Source organism: Hippopotamus amphibius, chromosome 5, assembly GCF_030028045.1.
Source record: "Hippopotamus amphibius kiboko isolate mHipAmp2 chromosome 5, mHipAmp2.hap2, whole genome shotgun sequence".
In the NCBI taxonomy this organism is placed as follows: Eukaryota; Metazoa; Chordata; class Mammalia; order Artiodactyla; family Hippopotamidae; genus Hippopotamus; species Hippopotamus amphibius.
The window spans coordinates 163,661,987-163,676,887 of NC_080190.1; the positions used below are offsets into that span (position 1 = coordinate 163,661,987).

Consider the following 14,901-nt stretch of genomic DNA (forward strand, 5'->3'; position numbering starts at 1 on the left):
ACCCCCAAAAGGGACTGAAGGCCATACATACCCCTCAGAAGCTGTCCAGGAAACTTTAGAGGGGGACTCAAAAGTTTTATGGCTCTCTTGGATACAGACATCCAGGTTGTCACTCTCCTATCTGGTCCAACAGCAGGAGGGACATCCAGATTCAGGTTATAGGGTTTGGGCAGGATTTACAGTAGGGAAGGGAAATGAAGTGACTTACGGTTGGGGCTCTCCGGGCCAATTCTACGTCCTCTTGTTGTTGCCTCTACATCCATCCTAACGCATAGGAGGAATTTATGTGGTATATGTTGCACTTCCCCATCCTGTAAGTCCCAGAGGGGATTCTCCCAATCAGGAAGGGCTGCGTGTAGAAAAGTGCTAGTACCTTTGAGTTTCCACAACCCTAACAACCACTTATAGTTACAAGTCTCTGTGACTCATGATTTTACTCATCTGGAGCCTCTGACAAAGGTACCACCTGGAGGTGCCCCTGGGCGTTTTGGATTCTTTTGCCTCCCTGACACAGCTATCAGGTACACTCCTTTTGCTAAGCAGCTATTAGCTTGCTAATGGGCTCTTGTGGAAACTGAATGCCTGGCTCATGGAGGCCTCATAAGTTCCAGTTTGATATTCCTACTTTGGGGCAGGTCAACTCACACTCAATGACTAACAGTATGGAAAGTCAACTGAAAATGCATATTTGAGAATACATCTGGATTGCCTTAGACCCACAACATCTCAGCTTTACATGAAAAAGTGGTAGTGAGCCCCTGTGGAAACTTATCTGCTACTCTTACTACTGGACACAAAGTTATGGGCTCAATGGAGCCCACATCCAGTACATCATCAAAGCCTGCAGATGTACCGTCATCCCTCTACTGTCAATACTCCAGTACTGTTGACTATCAATTCTTTCCCGGATTTTAGCAACAGCCTCTTAACTTGCTCACCTGTATTCAATCTTACTTTACCTTCAATCCATTCTCCAAAAGCTGTAAGAACAATCTTTTGAAAAGAGAAGTGAGGATTTCACTCTCGCCCCCTCTTAAGTCCTACCACGGTTTCCCCTGGCCTCCAGTCCAAACTCACCTCAACTTGTTAACATGACTCTGCCAGCCAGCCTCACAGCTCACCTACTGTCTACCTCTTTCCCACACCTGCTTTATAACCTGTATTACTGCCATACAGATCCAGTAACTGTTTCTAAGATGTACAGGACTTCTCTTACCTCCAGGCTTTGGCCTCTCTCTCTTCCTATGCCCATGCATGCTCCCTTTTGCATGATTAATGGTCCACTCTTCAGGTATTAGTTTAGATGGCATTAAAACATGGGTGTTTACCCTGACTCATAAAATAAGATGAGGCACCTGCTAAATTCATACTAATTTTCTCTATCTTTTCTTCTACTGTAAAAAAGGACCACTAACATTTTATCCACTGTTATATAATCCAGTTTATGTGCTCAATAACTATTTGAGTAATTAATGGTAATCATATACCAAGTATTGTGCCAGGTGTGAAAGAAACATGATTAAAACCAAAAAAAAATTTTTAACGATCATTCGACTTAGAAATGCATTACTTCAATAAAATTACATTCTTCCTTCACTATTACATTGCATTGAAATTATACAAAAATTTCACAAGGCTGCTGTAAGGCATGTAGAAAAGTTAGTATTATTCCTATCTTATAGATAATCTGAGAATATTAACACTATCGGACAAGAGCAAATCGGCTTAAATGCAATGTTTTGTCCACACATACTGAAATTTTCCAAGTGGGCTCTATCAATAAGAGCACAAGAATTCCCTGGTAGTCCAGTGGTTAGAACTCTGTGCTTTCACTGCCGAGGGCCCAGGTTCGATCCCTGGATCTCACAAGCCCTGCGGTGAGGCCAAAAAAAAAAAAAAAAAAAAAAAAAAAAAGCAAGTCAACAAACTACAAAAGTCTACTTCAAGACTAACAGAGAAATGGAAGAAATAATCCCAAATAATATCTGGGAATATGTCATAATTTTTTTTTCCACAGTGTTTTCTGAAATTGTTTCATCTTAGTATTTGGTGTAATTTGGATTATGTGAGAACATGCCAATTTATGACTGGGAGAAGGATTTTAGGCATAGTGTATACAGACACCGTGAAAAGTGTCTGTAGAGTTTAGACTTAATATAGACCAGACATAATGCACCAACTAGAATACATCAAGTAGAGGTTACTTGCATGGCAGAAAGTAACTGTGCAGGATTGAAAGCTTCACAATGCTACAGAACATCACTTTTTCAAAATAAATTACATAGCTACAAAAATATATTTTTGCATTAGGTCTTCTATTTAAACAAAATCACCCAGTGTCTTTGAAAACTGCCATTCTCACCCATGGTACCACAATCAGGATGTGGGACATGTCACAAAAAACACGTACAGTTAAAGAATCCAAATTCTAAGAATGATTTCCTTGTTTAAAAGTTTTACAAATGTCACTCATTTCCATTCCAATATACTTGCATGAGTGGGAAAGGGGTGAAGCCACAGCCAGGGAGCAGGAAATTATAATCCTGTATATGCTCACAGAGAGCAGAGAATAGTGAACATTACCCATCCTGTGTGGCAGGTAAAAAAGTTTGTGGAGATTTGCTGTTTTAAGTATGCCTTCTAAATATATGACATAAAATACAGGTACTCTGAAACAGAATTTTAGTTAAGACTACAAGTCATAGAGACTTCTCGTTTAAATGCCAGCCTTCCTCAGCCTACTTGTGCGCGCACTTGGACAAGTTACCTAAGCATTTTGAGACTTACTTTCCTAATGTTAATTAAGAATTAACTAGGAATTAACCTACACCTTGCAGGATTGTCATAAAACAATGTATACAGAGAACTTAGCACAGAGGTGTTCACTATTAAAGCATAATAATTAATTCATTATTGACTGGGGGATTTTTGCAGAAACTAAGACCTGTGGCCAGCGATTTGTTATGTAAGTAATACTGATGCGTCTCCAGTCAATATGTCCAGGTAACAAAAAAAGTATTAATACATCTCTGGTCAATAATATGTTAAGAGCCAAGATCCAGTTCTACCACTTAGTGGCTGTGTCACTTTAGTTATTTAACCTTAGTTTCTACTCTGTTAGATGGAAATACTAACACCTATTAGTATTAGGGTGTTGTAAAGATTAAATGTCTTACAACAGGGCCTCGCAGTACATACCAGGTAAGTGTTAGTTACTACTAACCTCCTTATCATCGCTACCGCTGAAATACTAAGTAACCACTGCCACATTGCTGGATTAGCCCTTACATTTCTACAATATGAAAAAATACTCCCTGAAAAATTAACCCAATTTAGTGACCTGATCATAAGGATGAGCTCACACACTCAAGAGTTTTTACCCTGACTTTAGAAACTTGAAATACACAAGAAATTATCTAAATTGGCCATTCCTCATGAACGCTGACAAGATCCACATATCAAATATCCATTCTAAGTGAACAAAGCCATTCAGAGAACTAAAGCATAACACAAACTGATATGTCTATTGTACTTTCTCCCCAAAGATTTCAAAGCAGTTTGAAATAATCAAACATAGCAATCCTCAAAATGTAAAAGTTACTTGAGAAAACTGCAGCTGAGAGCAATCAACAGTCTTTCTCCAAAACTTTTGCCACGTAATTACAAAATGATGTTATAGTCAAACTCTTCCAACCCTGCCATTCATTCAATTAGTCAAAACGTTTATTGCATATCTGCTGTGTACCAGGCAGGCATGGTGCTAAACTATGGTTAAGCAACAGAAGAGGAGAGACCAAAAGTAACAGTGGGCATGCCACTAACAATATAATTAAATACTTTGAAATTTTATAATTTTGTTTTCCTTAAACAGTTAAAGAGCAAATTATAGGCTTTAACAGTTGAGTGCACAAACACTTAATGAGTTAAGTAACCTCATATAAGTGACACTACAATATTTTCCCCAAAGAGACTAGGATTAAATGAAATAAGCATCCCTCTCTACTGCTCAATCAATTACTTACTAAGTAAAGGTAAACGACGACTTCAAATATGAGTCAAATAATCTCACGAGTGACACTAAACATAATTTTTTACCCACTTTGGAGGGAAAGTTCAGAGAAATAAATCTTGAATTTGATGTTAAACGTCACCTGTAATCTCTCAGAAATAAACTACATTCACTTAGTTTTACTCAGCATCTGAAATTGTATTTTTGCTGAGATGACTAGGATCAATTTGCTAATCATGCCTCCCTTTGAGCAATCATTTTCTTAAGAGAAAAAAATCTAGCTTTGATGCAATTATCAAATAATCGAGTTCATACTATATATCCTACATTTTATAAAACAAGAGTTTCCTCTCAAGTAGTTACATAACTGCTAAAGTTTTAAGGAATTTAAAAAATATATTACCTAGCAAAATTGCTCTGCCAAAAAAATGCAATCTTGACTGAGTTAAGTAATCTTAGTGCTTAAAGTGGTTATCCAAAACCTGAAAGGGGACAAACAGCCAACCACTTTTTTTTAGCACCTAGCTCCCCAGAAGAAAGGGCTGTTAGAAAAATGCTATTAATGTTGACAGCAATTGTATCATAGTGATACGCAGGTAGCTGTACTTCAGGTCTAAGTACCTTCCTTGGAGTTCATTATTATGGACTATGAATGTCACAAGAAAAAAAAAATGCTGTCATTTCATTTTATGACTGCTGAATCAGGCAGTTTTAGTTAACTGCAACACTTTACAAGCAGGCTATCAAATAAGCCCCAATTATCAAGTTGTTCCAGACACAAAGCTTCTGTTTCTATTATTAAGCGTAATTAAAGAACTAAAGGATCAGTGTATTTTTCTTGAGGTACATTAGTCTAAAATGATTTGCAGTAAGTCCCTGAACACCCAAGTGACTGAAATTCCTTTAGCCACACAAAACACTCCTCTGGAATGCCAGTCTTCCAAACGGCAAGACTATAGGAACACACAATCAATATACATTCTCCACATTAAACATATAGGAGTAAAAAGATGGCAAACAATAAATTTACAGGACGGGGGAAAAAAGTGTAAACAAATGCCCCAAATCTTTGTCTTATCCAGAATGGCATTTTGTGGTACTGCAACAATTTCAGCATTTCATCAGTATTCCGCACACCGGGGGATAACTCAGTAACTAATGCTGACAGATGAGAAAAAAGTCTCACCAACAAACAGTATTAACAGGTCATGTTGCAAATCGGCCATGGAACCGCGCGAGGAGGAATGTGGGGGAGTCCAAAGAGTAACATTCTTCTGCCAAATTTTACATTCAGAGCAAATTAATCCATCATAGATACTCCTCCAGGAAAAGAGAGAGAAAAAGAAACTCTTTGGTATGACCCAGAATAGCCACGAGGATCCTACACACACACACACACAGCCACTGCCACTACAGTCTGACAGTCACGGATTGGGGTAATTATAGTAGAAATGTGTGTTTTGGAAACACACTGAGACCACACCCTGGGATTGAGAATCTGGACTTCACATGCTAGGAGTTAAGAGGTCCACGCAGTACCTAAGTTGGACGGTCTGGCCGTGCAGGTGGAAGGGGTCGGGGTGGGGGTGGGGGACCAACTTCAGCGGGCGACCAGGAGGCCCGGGTGTCCGGGCGAGGCGTGGCGGAGTCCGAGGGAGAAGGGGATGGGGACCGAGGGACCCGCACCGCGGGAGAGGGAAAGAGGGAAGGCGGCCGCCAGGAGGACGGGGAGGTGGGCGCTGCGGGCGGGGGGCGCATGCCGACGCGGGAGGGGGAGAGCCCGGGGAGCCGGAGGTCGCGGGCGGCGGCAGGCTTGGGGGCAGGAGGGGGCGCCCGGCGCGCGCGCGCAGAGGTGCGGGTGGAAGGAAGGGGCGGAAGAAAGGCAGACCCGAATGAATGAGCGCCGGCGGGGCCCGGGTCGCGGAGGAAGGGGCCGGGGGCGCCCGCAGAAAGGCGGCCGCAGCGCCGGGGGGGGCCCCGCGCCGGGGGAAGAGGAAGCCCCGCGCCGGCGCCGGCCCCGCCGCGCCCGCCTCTCCGCCAAGATGGGGTCGCGGGGCAGGAGCGCGAGGGGTGTGAGGGAACAGGGCAACCGGGTAAAAATAACTCCCTCACCCTCCGCGCGAACCTCCGGACTCTCTCAGTCCAGCTCCTCCGCCCTCCTCGAGCCGCGGCGGCGGCTCCTCAGCGGCGCTAGGGGGAGCCCCGGGCCCGGAGCGGGGCAGCGGCGGCGGCCGGACCGGGAGCCCCTCCGCACCTGCCCCTGTGGCGGAGCCGCGACGAGCCAGGCAGCGGCGGCGGCGGCGGCTCGGAGCGGGGAGGGCAAGTGACCCGGATGTACAGGGTAACGGCGAGAAGGGGGAGGGGGGAATGCCAGGAAGTGAGGGCGCCGCGGACCTGTCCAGCCGTGCGCATGCGTCGCGCGCCCGCCCCGCAAGGTAAATCCTCAGCCTTCCTTCCCCGCCCCCTCCTCCCCCGCCCCGCCCCAAGGGGGCGGGGCGAGGCCGGAGACAGGTGGTCCGGAAGGCTCCGCGAGGAGAGCAAGCGGGCGCGGCCGCCTTCTCCGCGCCCCATCCCGCCCTCCTTAAAGAGGCAGCACTTTCGCGCGGAGATGGCATCTGGGTGGGTCGGGGTCTTGCAGCCGTCTCATCTTACATACAGAAAACTGAGGTTCAGAGGTGACAGTGACCTGCCTCAGGTCAGCGAGCTCAGAAATGGCAGAAACTGGAACTCGAGGCTCACGGATCAGGACTCTGTGCTGATCCCATCAAAGTCGCCACCTCCCATCACTCCCCCAACCGTGGAATAGCTGGGCTGGTGGGCCCACCTTTCCCCCTCCGCCAGGTACTGAGCCTCACACTCCCAGACACGGCAGATGCGCTTGGCAGGCTCCCCAGAGCCGCGAGGTACACCGTTAGCGCCTGCGATGGTATCGTGGAGACGCCCTTGGGAGGTGTTAAATAATCTGTCTGAGAACAGAAATCAGGTGCCACTTGAGACTTGCACGGTGCTACGCATAGCACTGTCAGATAAATGAGACTTTGTTCTGGGGTCTGCTCTGGGCAAAGATATCTGATGGACAGAGAAGTTGGATGTGACAGAGGGCACAGCTTCTTCATTTCTCCCTAACTCCCCTTTCACTCTGAACATAAATGCTCCCTTTTTATCTACAAAACCAGAACATCCCATCTAGCTAGCTCATCCTAATCCTGTTATGAAACTCTCAGATTTTTTCACACTAAAGTGTAAGTGATCACAACGTCACCTCTCCCAGGGATATTTTCAATTTGACTGCAGAGCCGATCGTTACTATGGAGGTAGATGGTTCTAAACATTTTAGGGTCAAGAGCCCTACTGAAAATCCCATAAAAGTACACGCTTTTCTCTCCAGGAAAATGCATATATGCACACAAATTTGCACACAATTTCAGGATATTTTTGGATCCAGGAAGCCTATCTATGAAACCCTGATTATGAACCCTTGTTCTAGTCAAATAGGTAAGATCCCAGTAACTATTTGAACCTTACCACATGTAGCCAAGAAATCACTTCTTGCCCCAAATATAGAAGGGCAGCCCTTAACCTTATTTATTTAGCCTTCTGTCTTCCTCTTGAGTTCCATGTGAGACCAAGTGATATTGGCCATATTACAAAGAAATGTGTTAAGAGAATCATGGAGAGAGTAGGTGACGTTTTCAAGACACTCAATGAGAATGAGTCCTAGGCCTCAGACTTTTACCCTAATTATCATACTTAAGGATGATTTGGGGCTCCATTACAATCTTCATCAATCTCAATTACATACAGGGAGCTGGTGTCTTGCAAACACTAATGCTGATTGAACAGTCTTCATAATCCAAGAACTCTGGTCCATCTGTTTGACCCACTCTTAAATAACCCTGGTCCATATCGACCCACTGTCCTCTATTTGAGCCAGAGAAGAGTTCTTACACCTGCTTGATCCCTTAGATATGAGCTCTGAGTAATCACACACCTGTAACCAATCTCCCACAGAGAGCAGAAATCTCTTCTGTAATATCCCCAACACATGAACATCCAGTTTAGCTTGAGCATCTCCAATTATGGGGGGCTCATTATCACAATGCAGCCTCCTCTAATCGTGAGGAGCCTGTTCTTTTACACTGATCAGAAATCTGATGCCCAACAACTGTCATCCACTGGTTCTAATTTTATTTCTGGAAAGCAACACAGACATGATGCTGGCCTGGGGGAGCTTACAGTCCAGCAAAGAAAACAGTTCATTTGATGAGTGATAACCGTAAAACAGGATGAGTCCCGTGAGGAGGATGCAATGCCCCTTTCAGAGGTATCTTTCTCATCAGCTCTAGACCCATTCCTGGCCTGTGTAAGAACTCACAAGTAAGCTCTATCACTACCCTATGTGGGGTGTCCTGAAAGAGGGAACAGAAGACAAGACCCTAAGAGAAGTGCTGAATTTATTCTTTCACAATCCTTTCTTCATCATTCTGCATGAATGTAATCACATTTCAGCTGAGGTCAGTTTTAGGTTGAAAAAGACAAGCAGAAGGACGAAAAAAAAAAGATGTTTACATAAAAGCACTAAGCTCTAATGATGATTTAATTACGGTGGCTTGCTAGCATTTTTTTGAGTCCTTAGTATGTGTCAGGCACTGTCCTATAAGCTCCTGACTTGCATTTCCTCTTTTGCTTTTTACAAAATCAGTCACTGAGTCATTCAATCAACACACATTTTTGCCCCTCTACTGTGTCCCAGGCAACATGCTGAGGGTTTAGGATGGAGGACAGTAAACCATGTGGTTCCTGCCCTGGAGGGGCTCAGAATTTAGTAAAAGGAATGGCTGTAACCTCACAATTACAACACAGAATGATTAGCTGTAATTTAGGAGGGTGGAGGAACTAACCCTCCCTGGAATGGCTGTGAAGGTTTCAGAGAGGATGAACTTGGTCTTGAAGAGATGGGGGAAGGGCCAAGAAGAAAAGGCACATGGGCAGAGGAAGGGGAGTTCATGACATGCTGGGGTTAAGACTGGGGTAGTAAGATTGTAAAGGACCTCCTCATACACCACGCTAAGGAGTTCGAACTTAACCTCCTGAAGGCAACTACCAATAAGCAGAAGCGTCTAAGCAAGGGAGAGACATAATCAGATGTGTTTTATATCAAGATCACTCTGACCACAGTGTCCAGTATGGACTACAGTGGGAGAGAGAATGGAGACCAGCAGACCAGTGAAGCTGTTATGGGATCCAGGCAAGAGATGATAATGGCCTGTTCTAGGAAACTGGCAATGGAGAGGAAGAATGGGCACCAGAATTAAGTGATGGAGAATCTACAAGAGTTTGTGACTAGTTGAATCTTGGGGAAGAAAAAAAGCAGGAGCTGTGGGGCATGACCCCAAGGTTCCCAGCTTAGCAGACTAACTGGATGGTGACACCACCCAATCCCAAAACCTTTTCATAGTTTTCACAACTGTTCTCTTCCAACCTTTATCCATATAAATGCACATTGCTTCAGTTGGTATCTTTAGATATGTGCAGCTATTTCCCAATACTTTTTCCTATTTCTCCAGTCGCATGTATCATTTTAATGGCTGCAGAATATTTCATCCTGTTGAAATAGCTCAGTTTCCTTCAGTTGCTACAGGCCCACCCCCTACACGCCTGGTTCACCCTAGACTCATTTGGCTCTGGGCATTTTGCAAAGGATGAGCTGAGTGAGGAAAAAGAGCCTTTAGGTGAAGGGTATTGGAAAAGCATAGCCTCAAGGGCTGGCAAAGCTGCAACTCTCATGGGAGAGGCTTGGGCAACTTTATTGCATGTGGAAACTGCAGAGCTGTTGAAAAGAACCTATCAACCGTGGGAATCCTGATGTCTAATCCTCTGTGAAAGCTGGTTCTCAAGCCTTAACCCATCTAATAATTCCTCCTTCATTCATTTATTCACTCTTTGAGCAATGCATTCTTGTGAAGCAGAAAGTAATAAAGCAGAGCTGAAAGCACCAGACAGCTATGGATTTAGCCCCACCAGGGTTTTGAAGCCTGTTCTAAACCCTTCACAAGTGAACCTCTCAGAGCCTCAGTTTCCCCACGAGTTTGTTGTAAGGATTAGTTTAGATAAAATTTGTACAGTATTTGGGGCAGAACGAAGCACGCATTAGGTTCAATAATTATTTTCAGTCTTGGTTCCTTCCCTGTGCCTCCTTAACTCCCAGCATCTTCCTTAGTTTCTGAGCACACCCACCAGGTAACAGTGCACATGCTGGAGTTCAGAGCCTGAATCTGCCAGAGGAAAGCAGGGCACTCACTTCATCTCTCTAACCTTCCATTTCCCATCTGTGAAATGGGCACAAAAACCTATTCACATTGTGATGCTCTCATAAATACTGTCTAGGAAAATATGTTCAAAATCCCAAAGTGCTATGTCATTATTGACTATTACTGCTATTACAGACCTCACTGTTTTCTTGTTTCTCCCCAATTAAAAAAATGATGACTTCAGCATAAGTTCTGTGGATTGTAATCGCTGCATCAAAGGATCTGAACATTGTTATGGTCTTGATTTGTACAGCCCAATGGCTCTTAGGACTCTGTAAATAGCTACTGCCATCATTAACTCATATACACCATTCAGTCTGTTTAAGCACCTAGATTATAGCTTCTGCTGCCTCTGTGTCCAGTCTATGTCCTTAATCTAACATTCAGGGACTTCTCTCAACTGCTTGCCTCCTCCTCTTCGAGGAAGGAATGAACACTGAATCCCTGAACAAAAAGGCACCTTCCCAAATATTTCCACCACAGCCGAGGCTGAGGACTAAGACTTCAGGGTCATGCCTTACAGACGAGCATCTATCCAATGGGTGAGTTTAATGAATGCAGAAGAGGACGAGGAAGGAGGCCTGGGAATCCCTGAGTAGCACTCAAAGCCTGTCCAGCATGAAAAACGGCATCAGAGCTGCCCCTCGAAAAGAACCAAAGAACAAAGCCAACAGCTTAAACTCAACATGTTTCTGTTATTTATAGCAAAACAGTAACCAATCTCTCAGGGGCCATAAAGTTGTCTGTATGGCTGTATCCTCCCATAGTTACAAGGTGTATCTGTGAGCCTCCTCACATCTCTAAGTGTAACACATTTCTCACAAGTGGGCAGCTCCAGTTCAAGTTTCACCAGCCCTCTGAGTGACCTGCAGCAAGGCAGCAGGCTCTCGCTGCCTTACATCTGCTGGTCATTCCCTGCGTCTCCAATATGCTTTCCAGCATCTTCAGGTGGCTGTTTCTCAGCCTCCAGCTTCAAGGGTCGCTTCCTCAAAGTGGTCCCCCCATCATCCTTCCTAAAGTCAACCATCCAACATCCATCACAAAGTCTTCCCTTCCATCATTCCTTCGTATGTCACTGGCTTCTTTTTCCTTCATAGCACTTTTCATGACCTGTAATTTTATTTTTTTTGAGCTTAAAAAATATTTTAGATAAAAAAAGACTCCCAATACAATATCAGCTCGGTGAAGGCAGAGGCCAGGGCTACCCTGCCCACTCCTACACCTGTCACTGTGCCCACCCAGCTCCTAAGAGACCCTCAATAAATACATGGAATGCTTCTGGGGGGTAAAAATGTGGGTAAAAAAGGTTCCTGGCCCCCTCTACCTTTCTTTAACCCTAACTATATGTATAATACACACTGATTGCAGAGAAAAATCTGAAAATACTGATGAGTAAAAGGAAGAAAATATAAACACCCCCTGATCCAACCTCCCAAACCATGTGGATGTGCTTCCAAACGTTTTGTATATGTCTATATCTGTAGAAAGATATTGCGTATGTTTTTATCGAAACGGTTCATATCCTGAATTATCATCTGCTGTGTTTCATGTCACAATTTATCTTAACCACCTTTCCTTAACCAAGGTACTTCAGCACCCTGCTGTTGAAGACTCTCTAACACATACGTACTGGGCTGCTGGGCTGCGTAGCTACACCACAAAGTATTTAACAAGTCTCCTTGGTGTTAAGCTAAGGGGGAGGTTTCCTCAATGTCAATAAAGGTAACATGTCGTAATACAGCACTTCCATCTTGACGAGCTTCCCATTTTTTCCCTCTGTGTTTGTATTGCTTTAGAGCCGTATTTCTACAGAACTGCACTCCCCACCGCCCATTCACCACCTGGAGTTATTAGAGTCCCTGTCAACTAGAGAAGCAAAATTGTTTGCAGCCGGAAAAGCTGAAGTATGACGAAGCCAGGACGATGCCTAGGAGTGCAATTCGGGAATCTGCTGCTGATGCAGGCGACAGAAATAAAGAGCATGTTTTCTTGCCAAGACTTGAACATAAAAAGAGGAAAAGAAAGACCTTCTGCATGTCTTCACTTCTCCTTCCCAAGCCCTGTTCTGAGGCCAAGTTTTTCCCAAGAGGGATGGGCTGGTCCCCGGAGTTAACTGATGTTGTAAGCGGTTCACAGGCCAAAGCCCATTGCCCCATTTAGAGAAGAGGTGACCGCAGAAAAGTCTAAGAGGCACGCAGGGATGTGCTGCCCTTTTCCACACACAGCTCTCTCAGCCCCTTGTGTGGTGCGGGAGCCACTTGGCATTTCCGGCTCTGACAGTCACACCCTACACGAGGACAGGCCTCCCCCTACCCGCCTGGCGATCAATGCAGACCCCACTCCGGCAGGACCCGTCAGTGTTCCAGGGTGCCCGCTGCCTGGCCCACCTGCCCACCCCCCCTGCAGCTGGGCCACCCTGTCAAGATGCACAGGCACAGCAGGGGGTCACTGCGGGTGGGGCTGAGATGTTATAAAATCAGAGATGGCACTGGAGGAATGGAAGGACTGACTGGGTGGGTCATCCATGCCGGGGCCTCACCCCACTGGAACCCACAAACCCAAACAGAGGTTAACCTGATGTTCTACCACTTTATATGACACCCCACCAGAGGCAGAGGAAAACTATTTGAAAAGAAGGAGAATCCCTAATTGTGTCAAGGGGCACTAATTTATCGACGCCATTTAAAAAAGATTTTGTGTGGCCTTATGGTTACCAAAAGGGAAAGGTGGGGAGGGATAAATTAGGAGTTTGAAATTAACAGATAAACTCTGCTAAAGTATATAAACAACAAGGACCTACTTATAGCATAAGGAACTATATTCAGTATCTTGTAATAACTTACAATGGAAAACAATCTAAAAAACACACACACAACAGAATCACTGTGCTGTATACCTGAAACTAACACAACATTGTAAATCAACTATACTTCAATTAAAAAAAAGACTTTCCATGCATTTTCCAGAAGTACCAGGATTAGAGGGGAAAAAAAGGGGGTTTGGTTTGAAATATAATGACAGAAGGAACTATTACCGCCAACTCCTCTGATCCATGGTTTCGTTTCGGCTGGTTTTGAACAAAATGATTTCCACTCATTTTAGAATTCAACCCTTATAACAACATCGTGAGAAAGATTTTACTGCTCCCAGTTTCCATGTAACAAAATTCAGGTGAGGTACAAAAAATTTTTAAGTATTTTGCTGGAGGTCACAAAGCTACTAAGAGATGGAGTCAGGTTGAGAACCCAGGCTTAGAGCTGTTTACATTCATGAGTCACTCAACCTTCCTCACTTCCCACCCCTCCTTTCTTTCTACAGACATTAACTAAACCACTCAATGTCCAAGCTCCACCTATACTCGTCTATAAAATAGGCACAATAACCACCTAACTCACTGCTGTTGCGAGGGTTTACTAAAATAATACATGGAACATGAAATCACTTATATTCAACCACTTTTTACTCTAAAAAACAGCAGTTACATACAGTTAAATCTAATATGTCCATGGTGTCTTGGTAAGCTCTTAAGTGGTTAAAAAAAATGTACAGATTATCTTGGGTTTTGAAATATGCTGTTTTAGTATTCAGACTCGGAAGGCTGTACATCACAATGGCTAAGAGCTCAGACCCTGGGCTCAGAGTCTGAATCCCTTCATCTTCTCATCCGTAAAAAATAGGAAAGTAATGGTATTCACTGTCAGAATTAAGTTATTTCATGTAAAGCACTTAGCGCAGTGCCTGGCAAAAGTAAGTGCTCAATAAATAGTAGTCTTTTCTATTATCTGTTATTATTGTTATTATTAGTTAACTTGCTACTTTCATTAAGGCAGTATTTGCATAAAGCTGCCCGTATTAGCATTATGTATAATAAAAACCAGCAACAAATTAAATTTCCCGAGATATGGAAACAGTAGAGTTGGGTTTGAAAGAACTGCCTTTAGAATTAATGAAAACCAATTTAATTAAAATATAAAATCTCCTGCTTTGCCACTTAGGGGCCATATAATTTTGAGCAAGTCATTTCTTTTCTCTGGATCTGTTTCCTCACTTTGAAAATGAAGGGTCTGGGGATTTCCCTGGTGGCCCAGTGGTTAAGACTCCACATTCCCAATGCAGGGGGCCCACGTTCCATCCCTGGTCAGGGAACTAGATCCCACATGCCACAACTAAGAGCCCACATGCCATACCTAAAGATCTCACATGCCACAACTAAGACCCGGCACAGCTAAATAAATATTAATTTTAAAATAAATAAATAAATAAACCTTATTTAAAAAAAAAAGAAAAAGAAGGATCTGTTCTCAGTGACTCATAAGCCCTCTCCAGATTTAAAGTTTATATTCCTAAGGTTCTAAATAGATTATAATCCATCAGACATCGAGGGTAATAAGCAAACTCTAGGTACATAGAAAGATGGTAGCAACATGAGAAAATATTTTATAAATTAATAACCCCAACAGTGATCACCTCCCAACAGATTCTGTACTGTGTTTACTGTGAATATGAAATAAGCAGAAGCACCAGGACAACAGGGATGTAGGTCTGGTTGGTTCACCACTCTGTGTGTCCCAAGCCACTAGA

At 43.9% G+C, this 14,901-nt stretch overlaps 1 protein-coding gene across 3 annotated transcripts in view; it reads right to left on the reverse strand.

Moving 5' to 3' along the window:
* Positions 1–14,901, reverse strand: part of CYRIB (CYFIP related Rac1 interactor B) — a 147,040-nt gene that overhangs the window by 77,784 nt on the left and 54,355 nt on the right. For 2 of the 3 annotated variants that reach the window (XM_057735624.1, XM_057735619.1), the window contains exon 1: positions 6,122–6,358. The exons of the other annotated variant lie outside the window; for it this stretch is intronic. The gene's annotated coding sequence lies outside the window, so the exon portion shown is untranslated. Of the gene's footprint in view, positions 1–6,121; positions 6,359–14,901 lie in introns of those variants that run through there. 3 annotated transcript variants of the gene reach the window in all.